The sequence below is a fragment of the Chiloscyllium punctatum genome, chromosome 49 (assembly GCF_047496795.1).
Source record: "Chiloscyllium punctatum isolate Juve2018m chromosome 49, sChiPun1.3, whole genome shotgun sequence".
NCBI lineage: Eukaryota > Metazoa > Chordata > Chondrichthyes > Orectolobiformes > Hemiscylliidae > Chiloscyllium > Chiloscyllium punctatum.
In genome coordinates this window covers 44,290,172-44,301,273 of record NC_092787.1, presented here as the reverse complement: position 1 = coordinate 44,301,273, position 11,102 = coordinate 44,290,172, and the positions used below count along the sequence as shown (strand labels likewise).

Genomic DNA, 11,102 nt, shown 5'->3' with positions numbered 1-11,102 from the left:
TTACTAATCCAAACTGCTATGTGTCCCACAATCCCATTCCTCCGCATTTTGTATAATAGCCTACTGTGGGGAACCTTATCGAACGCCTTGCTGAAATCCATATACACCACATCAACCGGTTTACTCTCATCTACCTGTTTGGTCACTTTGTCAAAAAACTCAATAAGATTCATTAGGCACAACCTACCCTTCACAAAACCGTGCTGACTGTCCCTGATCAGATTATTCTTTTCTAGATGGTTATAAATCCTATCTCTTACAACCTTTTCCAATACTTTGCCAACAACTGAAGTGAGACTCACTGGTCTGTAATTACCAGGGTTCTCTCTACTACCCTTTTTGAACAAGGGAACCACATTTGCTATCCTCCAGTCCTCATGCACTATTCCTGAAGACAATGATGATTTGAAGATCAATGCCAAAGGCTCAGCAATCTCTTCCCTTGCTTCCCAGAGGATCCTAGGATAGATCCCATCCGGCCCAGGGGACTTGTCTATTTTCACACTCTGCAGTATTTCTAATACCTCTTTCTTGTGAACCTCAATCTCTTCTAGTCTAGATGCAAGTATCTCTGTATCTTCCTCGCCAACATTTTCATTTTCTATCGTGAACACTGTCGAAAAATATTTATTTAGTGCTTCCCCTATCTCCTCTGACTCTACACACAACTTCCCACTATTATCTTTGATTGGCCCTAATTTAACTCTTGTCATTCTTTTATCCCTGACATACCTATGGAAAGCCTTAGGGCTTGATGCTATCCGCCAACAACTTCTCATGTCTCCTCCTGGCACTTCTGAGCTCTCCTTTTAGGTCTTTCCTGATTTCCTTGTAACCCTCAAACGCCCTGAGTTTTCACATTTTGTCCTAACATAAGCCTTCTTCTTCTTCTTGACCAGGGATTCCACTTCCTTAGTAAACCACGGCTCACACGTTCTATATCTCCCTCCCTGCCTGACAGGTACATACTTAGCTAGGACACACAGGAGCTTTTCCTTGAATAAGCGTCACATTTTTAATGCGCTTATCCCTTGTCCTTCCCTATTCCACACTTCCTAAATCTTTCCTAATTGCATCGTAATTTCCCTTCCCCCAGCTGTAACTCTTGCTTGGTGGAGTACACCTATCCCTTTCCATCACTAAAGTAAACTTGACAGAAATGTGATTGCTGTCTCCAAAGTGCTCACCTTTGTTGCTTGAGGAAAAATTGGGTCAACTGGGTCTGTATTCATGAAAGTTTGGAAAAAATTAAAGAGGATCTCAAAATTAAAGAAATGTCTCAACTTCTGACTGGGCCGAACAGACTGGATGCAGGGATGATGTTTCCCCAGGTTGGCAGAATTCAGACAAGGGGTCACAGTCTCAGGATACTCAACATGCTGTTTCAGATAGAAATGAGGAGAAATGTCTTCACTCAGTGAACTTGTAGAATTCCTAACGACAGAGGCTGTGGAGGCCAAGTCATTGAACATATTTAAGAAAGAAATAGATTTTTAGAAGCCAAAGATGGCAAGGGATGTGTGGAGAGTGGAGGGGTATATAGTTGAGACACAGAATTTGCCACGATCACATTGAATAGAGGGCCACATAGACTACTTCTGCTCTGATTTTCTATTTCTCTCTGTTTCCTGATGCAGAGGGCGGAGCTGAACAGAAAATTCAAGATCTATACATAAGATTCTGTTACTAAATCATGAATGAGAAGTCTGACAGGAGTTGAATACTGAGGAGAATTTTTGGGTCTAATTTTTGTTTCATATTGATTTTGCTAATTTCAACATGAATAACAGTGGAGTGATAGAACTGGTCCTAGTCCCCAGGATGAGGGTTGTTTATGTATGTGATGTTTCTATACTCAAATAATCTCTGGCATCTTTTGGGCAAACTCACATGAAATATGGTCACTGAATAGGATGAAGATTTTATCATTGCCTTCAAGAGGTAAGGAAGAAAGAACAAAAAAAATCAGAACATTACAATTAAATTTACTAGTATTCGCCTTCCAATACAACAATGGAGTATTTCTTTGCCTGGGGCATATTTTTTTTTAAATCTTAAGTACAATGCTTATTTCAATAACAAAATGAAGGAAAATGATAATTTGAATGTTCCTTCACTGAACAACTACTGATCGTGTCTCTGTAAAATTAAGTACTGTAAGGCATAAACATCTCAAATTTTTCCCAATTCTTTAGTATCAAATATATGCCTCAGTTGATGATAAGCAGATGGTCGAGAACGCTCATTTAAATGAGAAGGTTCACATAATGGGCTTATCCACCTGACCACTAACCTCCCAAGCATTGTCCTCCTTTTCAATACATTGTGTTTTGCTCAGGTCAGACTGCTTGTGGCGGTCTCTCAGCTCAGCATTGTGGTATCTTAGCATGCAAGTGGGTCCTGCCCAGGCATATTCTGGACGCAGCAGGAGAAGATCAAGGAGGCAGCTTCAGCAGGAGCAGCAAAAGACCCAATGGTGCGGGAGGTCCCCTGGTACCAGCAACAGCAGTGTTGAGTGCAGGTAGTTGAGGTCTCCCAGAGAGTGAGCTTGCCCAAAAGATGTCAGAGATTATTGACTATAGGGACTCATTAAAGACTGCGGAACATTTAATTTAATTCCTTTATTTTTCTTGTTTAAATCAAAAAGGACATTAATATTAACAATGACCTTATTTCTTTATTCTTCAACTAATTCTATAAAGGTAATGCTTAAGTTTTTAACTCTGTTTTCTTCCTACTTTGTACCTAAATATTTTCAATGTGTGATGACATTATACACCTTTCACGATACTCCTGTACTTGAGTATACGTGACAAGAAAATCTCAATCTATATTTCCTCACTCTCATCAACAAACTTTTGACATCCTTAAAATAGAGTCATGGAGATGTACAGCACGGAAACAGACGCTGTGGTCCAACTCGTCCATGCCGACCAGATATCCCAACCCAATTTACTCCCTCCTCCCAGCACCTGGCCCATATCCCTCCAAATCCTTCCTATTCATATACCCATCCAGATGCCTTTTAAATGTTGCAATTGTACTAGCCTCCACCACATCCTCTGGCAGCTCATTCCATACACGTACCACCCTCTGTGTGAAAAAGTTGCCCCTTAGGTTTCTTTTATATCTTTCCTCTCTCACCCTAAACCTATGCCCTTTAGTTCTGGACTCCACACCCCAGGGAAGAGAATTTGTCTATTTATGCTATTCATGCCCCTCATGATTTTATAAACCTCTGTAACGTCACCCCACAGCCTCTGACGCTCTTGGGAAAATAGCCCCAGCCTATTCAACGTCTCTTTATAGCTCAAATCCTCCAAGCCTGGCAACATCCTTGTAAATGGATTCTGAACCCTTTCAAGTTTCACAACATTCTTCCGATAGGAAAGAGACCAGAATTGCATGTAATATTCCAAAAGCAGCCTAACCAACATCCTCTACAGCCGCAACATGACCTCCCAACTCCTGTACTCAATACTCTGAAGTGATGTGCTTCCGGGGCTTACACATTTATCACACTGAAGAGAAAGCAATCTTGCCATAACTTGCAAATAAGGAGTTCGGAATGTTAGTTTACTTTGTTCAGGGATGAACTGCTTTTTCTATTTTCAATAAATAATTATACTCTAAAAGTGAAACAAAACATTTTGCTGAGAATGGTCAAAAATGTTAATTCCTTAAAGAAGGATTCCTTAAAGAAGGTAACATAATTAGAGACCAGGTCTCTGACTTCAAAAAGGGTTTACATCCCACCTTTTAGAGGAACAACAGAACCATAATAGACTGTGTCAGTCAGGCTGAATGTTGCAACCTGAATAATCAAAATTTGCAACAGTAAACAAGAAGCAGAGCAAGAGACCTAAGAACTGAAACAGCAAGCATTTTAATTCATGAATATTTTAGAAATTATTGTGTTATATGACATTGAGGGAAGTAGGATTCATAAAAAGAGAAAGGAAGAAACAAATGGACAAATTTTTATTTTTGAGTACCTTATGAAGAATCTAAGCATTATTAACACTCAATACAATCCTCATGGTAATGTTTCAAAGAATCATCAAATGAATTCGTGTATCGCTGGACATCGGAGTGCATCTGGGAAAATTAACAAACAGTGAAATTCACAACTAATCTTGGAGGAACTGTTGGGCGAAGTTCACAGCACAGAAACAGATAAGTTAATTGTTGTTTTTGGAGATAAGTCTCTTGATTAACTTAAAATATAAGCCATAGCTATTAATTTAACCTGGGGCGGTGTTTGTAGCGGAATCAGACAGTGTTATTTTCAGCGTCTGTAGATTGTGAAGGAGCAAAAATGGCCTTTGCAGAGATATGTACTTCTTGTCAGATGTGGGAGTTTAAAGAGAGTTTAAGGTTACTGCGAATTATATCTGCCATAAATGCTGTTGGATGCGAATCTTATCTGATCAAGTGGATCAGTTGGAGAGACAGATAGAAGCGATGAGGAATTTGCAACAGCAACAGTATGTGATGGATGGCAGTTATAGGAAGGGGGAAAGTCTCAGATACAGTCACATAGATGGGTTAACTCCAGGAAGGGTAAGAGAGGTAGGCAGCTAGTGCAGGAGTCTTTTGTGGATATACCCATTTCAAACAGGTATGCTGTTTTGGAAAATGTAGTGGGTGATGGATTCTCAGGGGAACGTAGCACGAACAGCTAAGTTTCTGGTATTGAGACTGGCTCTAATGCAACAAGGGGTACGTCGGCTTCCAAGAGATCAATTGTGTTCGGGGATTCTGTAGTCAGAGGTACAGACAGACGTTTCTGTGGCCAGCAGAGAAAAAGCAGAATGGTGTGTTGTTTCCCTGGTGCCAGGATCAAGGATGTCTCAGAGAGGTTGCAGAATGTTCTCACGGGGGAGAGGGGCCAGCAGGAGGTCATTGTCCACATTGGAACCAACGACATTGGAAGGGAAAAGGTTGAGATTCTGAAGGGAGATTACAGATTTAGGCAGAAATTTAAAAAGGAGGACCTCAAGGGTAGTAATATCTGGATTACTCCCAGTGCTATGAGCGAGTGAGGGCAGGAATAGAAGGATAGAGCAGATGAATGCATGGCCGAGGAGCTGGTGTGTGGGAGAAGGATTCATATTTTTGGATCATTGGAATCTCTTTTGGGGTAGAAGTGACCTGTACAAGAAGGACAGATTGCACCTAAATTGGAAGGGGCCTAATATACTGGCAGGGAAATTTGCTAGAACTGCTTGGGAGGATTTAAACTAGTAAGGGGTGGGGGGGAGGGGGGCCAAGGAGATAGTGAGGAAAGAGATCGATCTGAGACAGGTACAGCTGAGAGCAGAAGTGCGCCAAACAGTCAGGGCAGGCAGGGACAAGGTAGGACTAATAAATTAAACTGCATTTATTTCAATGCAAGGGGCCTAATAGGGAAGGCAGATGAACTCAGGGCACGGTTAGGAACATGGGACTGGTATATCAGAACAATTACGGAAACATGGGATAGGCAAGACTGGCAGCTTAATGTTCCAGGATACAAATGCTACAGGAAGGATAGAACGGGAGGCAAGAGAGGAGGGGGAGTGGCATTTTTGAGAAGGGATAGCATTACAGCTGTGCTGAGGGAGGATATTCCCGGAAATACATCCAGGGAAGTTATTTGGGTGGAACTGAGAAATAAGAAAGGGATGATCACCTAATTGGGATTGTACTATACACCCCCTAATAGTCAGAGGGAAATTGAGAAACAAACTTGTAAGGAGATCTCAGCTATCTGTAAGAATAATAGGGTAGTTATGGTAGGGGATTTTAACTTTCCAAACATCAACTGGGACTGCCATAGTATTAAAGGTTTAGATGGAGAGGAATTTCTTAAGTGTGTACAAGACAATCTTTTGATTCAGTATGTGGATGTACCTACTCGAGAAAGTGCAAAACATGACCTACTCTTGGGAAATAAGGCAGGGCAGGTGACTGAGGTGTCAGTGGGGGAGCACTTTGGGGCCAGCAACCATAATTCTATTCATTTTAAAATAGTGATGGAAAAGGATAGACCAGATCTAAAAGTTGAAGTCCTAAATTGGAGAAAGGCTAATTTTGACGATATTAGGCAAGAATTTTCGAAAGCTGATTGGAGGCAGATGTTCGCAGGTAAAGGGACAGCTGGAAAATGGGAAGCCTTCAGAAATGAGATAACAAGAATCCAGAGAAAGTATATTCCTGTCAGGGTGAAAGGAAAGGCTGGTAGGTATAGGGAATGCCGGATGACTAAAGAAATTGAGGGTTTGGTTAAGAAAAAGAAGGAAGCATAAGTCAGGTAGAGACAGGATAGATCGAGTGAATCCTTAGAAGAGTATAAAGGAAGTAGGAGTATACTTAAGAGGGAAATCAGGAGGGCAAAACGGGGACATGAGATGGCTTTGGCAAATAGGGTTAAGGAAAATCCAAAGGGTTTTTACAAATATATTAAGGACAAAAGGGTAACTAGGGAGATAATAGGGCCCCTCAAAGATCAGCAAGGCGGCCTTTGTGTGGAGCCACAGAAAATGGGGGAGATACTAAATGAATATTTTGCATCAGTATTTACCGTGGAAAAGGATATGGAAGATATAGACTGTAGGGAAATAGATGGTGACATGTTGCAAAATGTCCAGATTACAGAGGAGGAAGTGCTGGATGTTCTTGAAACGGTTAAAGGTGGATAAATTCCCAGGACCTGATCAAGTGCACTCGAGAACCCTGTGGGAAGCTAGAGAAGTGACTGCTGGGCCTCTTGCTGAGATATTTGTATCATCCATAGTCACAGGTGAGGTGCCGGAAGACTGGAGGTTGGCAAACGTGGTGCCACTGTTTAAGAAGAGCGGTAAAGACAAGCTAGGGAACTATAGACCGGTGAGCCTGACCTCGTCGGTGGGCAAGTTGTTGGAGAGAATCCTGAGGGACAGGATATACATGTATTTGGAAAGGCAAGGACTGATTCAGGATAGTCAACATGGCTTTGTGCGTGGGAAAACTTCATTGAGTTTTTTTTAAGAAGTAACAAAGAGGATTGATGAGGGCAGAGCAGTGGATGTGATCTATATGGACTTCAGTAAGGCGTTCGACAGGGTTCCCCATGGGAGACTGATTAACAAGGTTAGATCTCATGGAATACAGGGAGAACTAGCCATTTGGGTACAGAACGGGCTCAAAGGTAGAAGACAGAGGGTAGTAGTGGAGGGTTGTTTTTCAGACTGGAGGCCTGTGACCAGTGGAGTGCCACAAGGATCGGTGCTGGGTCCTCTACTTTTTGTCATTTACATAAATGATTTGGATGCAAGCATAAGAGGTACAGTTAGTAAGTTTGCAGATGACACCAAAATTGGAGATGTAGTGGACAGCGAAGAGGGTTATCTCAGATTACAATAGGATCTGGACCAGATGGGCCAATGGGCAGAGAAGTGGCAGGTGGAGTTTAATTCAGATAAATGCAAGGTGCTGCACTTTGGGAAAGCAAATCTTATTAGGACTTATACACTTAATGGTAAGGTCCTCGGGAGTGTTGCTGAACAAAGAAACTTTGGAGTGCAGATTCATAGCTCCTTGAAAGTGGAGTCGCAGGTAGATAGGATAGTGAAGAAGGCGTTTGGTATGCTTTCCTTTATTGGTCAGAGTATTGAGTACAGGAGTTGGGAGGTCATGTTGCGGCTGTACAGGACATTGATTAGGCCACTGTTGGAATATTGCATGCAATTCTAGTTTCCTTCCTATCGGAAAGATGTTGTGAAACTCAAAAGGGTTCAGAAAAGATTTACAAGGATGTTGCGAGGGTTGGAGGATCTGAGCTACAGGGAGAGGCTGAACAGGCTGGGGCTGTTTTCCCTGGAGTGTCAGAGGCTGAGGGGTGACCTTATAGAGGTTTAAAAAATTATGAGGGGCATGGATAGGATAAATAGACAAAGAGACCTAATGGGAACCTTTTTCACGCAGAGGGTGGTACGTGTATGGAATGAGCTGCCAGAGGATGTGGTGGAGGCTGGTACAATTGCGACATTTAAGAGGCATTTGAATGGGTATATAAATAGGAAGGGTTTGGAGGGATATGGGCCGGGTGCTGGTAGGTGGGACTAGATTGGGTTGGGATATCTGTTGGGAATGGACGGGTTGGATCGAAGGGTCTGTTTCCATGCTGTACATCTCTCTGACTCTAACTTACAGTCCCGAGATAACTTAAAGTTTTATAAGAAAATGTGATATTTCAGCTCAGACAATGCATTGAAGGTATGAGGTTAGAGTCTGTATGTACAGTATTCCAAACTTGAGACCGACTGGTTCTAATTCCAAAGTAGGAATTTATAAAATGCCACATTGACTGACTGTCTCCAGATTGTGCTTTTTGAACAAAATAGAATGTATCTGCAAATACAAATCCGCAAATGCAAATTCACCCCATGGACTTATGTGTGTGTTCATGTGAGGGAGGGAGAGAGTGTGTTTGTGTGTGTGGGAGAGAGGGAGTGTCTGTGTGAGTGTGTTTGCACATGTTTGATAGAGTGTGTGTGTGTGAGTGTGATGGAATATATGCCTGAAAGAGGGTGCGTGTGTGAGTGTCTGGGAGAGAGGTGTGTACGACGGTCTGTAAGAGTGTGATCTTGTTTAAGAGTATACGTGTATACTCTGTCAGACACAAACACACACACACTCACGCACATCCCGTCTCACAGGCATACACTCCGTCACACTCACCCTACCCCCACACAACACATACTCACACGGCAGATACATTCTATTTTGTTCAAAAAGCACACAATCTCTTGGCAGTCAGTCCATGGCACCTTTTATAAATTCCTACTTTGGGAAAAGAACCAGTCTGACCCAAGGTTAGGATACAGACAGACTTCAACCTCACAACTTTATTGCATTGTCTGAGCTGAGATGTCACTTTTTTAAAATAAAACTTTAAGTTATCTTGGGACTGTGACTACAAATAAGTTCTGGGATTTATATATTAATCAATTGAAATGTACAACCCCATTTTAAGTGATTAAAGACTTAACAACAATCTTGATTTGTTCAATACATCGTATCAGTTGTATAACACTTTGATCTTTTACTGTAAATTCTGTGTCCTATGATCCCACCCCACTAGGTACCTGACGAAGGAGCAGCACCCCGAAAACTTGTACTTCCAAATAAACTTGTGGGACTATAACCTGGTGTTGTGTGATTTTTAACTTTTCATTAAAGTCAGACACCCTGTTTGAAATCTCTTACTGCTTTTCAATACAGTCAGACACTCTGGTTGAATTTTCCATCTCCTCGACACAGAGTCAGTCAACGTGGTTGAAATCTCCATTTCTTGTACACAGGGTCAGTCACCATGGTTGAAGTCTCCTTTTCCTAAACACAGTTAGTCACTGGTTGAAGTCTGTACAGAGCCAGTCACTCTGGTTAAAGTCTCCATCTCCTGCACATAGAGTCAGTTATTCAGATTGAAGTTTCCATCTCCCACACACAGAGTCAATCACTCTGGTTAAAGCCTCCATCTCTGTATACAGCGTAAGTTACCATGGTTGAAGCCTCCATCCTCTGTACACAGGGTTTGTCACTCTGGTTGAAGCCTCCATCTCCTGCACACAGAGTCAGACACTCTGGTCGAAGCCTCCATCCTCTGTACACAGAGTCAGTCACTCTGGTCGATGTCTCCATCCTCTGTACAGAGTCGGTCACTCTGGTCAAAGCCTCCATCCTCTGTACACCGAGTCGGTCACTCTGGTCGAAGCCTCCATCCTCGTACAGAGTCGGTCACTCTGGTCGATGTCTCCATCCTCTGTACACAGAGTCAGTCACTCTGGTCGATGTCTCCATCCTCTGTACAGAGTCGGTCACTCTGGTCAAAGCCTCCATCCTCTGTACACCGAGTCGGTCACTCTGGTCGAAGCCTCCATCCTCGTACAGAGTCGGTCACTCTGGTCGATGTCTCCATCCTCTGTACACAGAGTCGGTCACTCTGGTCGATGTCTCCATCCTCTGTACACAGAGTCGGTCACTCTGGTCGAAGCCTCCATCCTCTGTACAGAGTCGGTCACTCTGGTCGAAGCCTCCATCCTCTGTACAGAGTCGGTCACTCTGGGAGATGTCTCCACCCTCTGTACAGAGTCAGTCACTCTGGTCGAAGCCTCCATCCTCTGTATAGAGTCGGTCACTCTGGTCGAAGCCTCCATCCTCTGTATAGAGTCGGTCACTCTGGGAGATGTCTCCACCCTCTGTACAGAGTCAGTCACTCTGGGAGATGTCTCCATCCTCTGTACACAGAGTCAGTCACTCTGGGAGATGTCTCCATGATGAGAAGTTCCAGAGGCAGTTGCAGTGACGTCACACCAGCGGTGAGGCATGTTGACGGTTGGTGCACGTGCCCGTGCGTTTGACGAAGTCATTGACGTCAGCGCGCCGGTCCGCCCCGCGACGACGTGCGTGCGCGTGCTGGTTTTGCGGAGTGCTCTGCTGGCGGCTGGGCGACGTGGAGCGGGCGGTGTGAGAGGCAGCGCCAGCCTGACAGGAGCTCAAAACGGGGTAAGGGGGAGGTGGGGAACGCAGCGGGCTGGGCGGAGAGGTCGTGGCTGGGTAACCCCGTAGGGTTTTGGAGCGGCCTCAGCTTGTCCCGTCCCGAGGTGACCCTGGGATGCACTCGCTGGGCTGTGCTCACTGACCCGGGGGGGCACGGTGTGTGGATCAGTCGGTTCGGAAACTTTAAACTGGGCCGCCTTCTGAATGAAGTGCCCTTGGGCTGCCTTTTGCAAATGCGGCCAACGTGAGGGTATTTGTACCCTACCGCCTCACAGACACCGGTTTAAAGTCGCTGATTATTCCATACTGTTTTCTAGGTGGCTGCAACATATTGGCATAACATCTACCTTTTAGTTTAGAGAGTTTAATTTAGTTAAATGCAAGGTGCTGCATCAGAGCAGGACAAATGGGGCTAAGATTAGGATATTTGGTCGGCATGGACGAGTTGCACCGAAGGGTCTGTTTCCGTGCTGTACATCTGAGTCTTCGTCCTGTCAACATTCATCGCTTCGGCAGAAGTGTCCTGAGAGCTTGTGTATGTACGGGGCCTTTCAGGGACTCGGCAAGTGCAAAATCTC

At 43.8% G+C, this 11,102-nt stretch overlaps 1 protein-coding gene across 2 annotated transcripts in view; it reads left to right on the top strand.

Moving 5' to 3' along the window:
* Positions 1-10,422: 10,422 nt before the first annotated feature.
* Positions 10,423-11,102, top strand: part of slc31a1 (solute carrier family 31 member 1) — a 77,495-nt gene continuing 76,815 nt past the window's right edge. Inside the window, exon 1 of one of the 2 annotated variants that reach the window (XM_072566359.1) lies at positions 10,423-10,530. The gene's annotated coding sequence lies outside the window, so the exon portion shown is untranslated. The remainder of the gene's footprint in view (positions 10,531-11,102) is intronic. The other variant, XM_072566361.1, reaches the window with a different exon arrangement.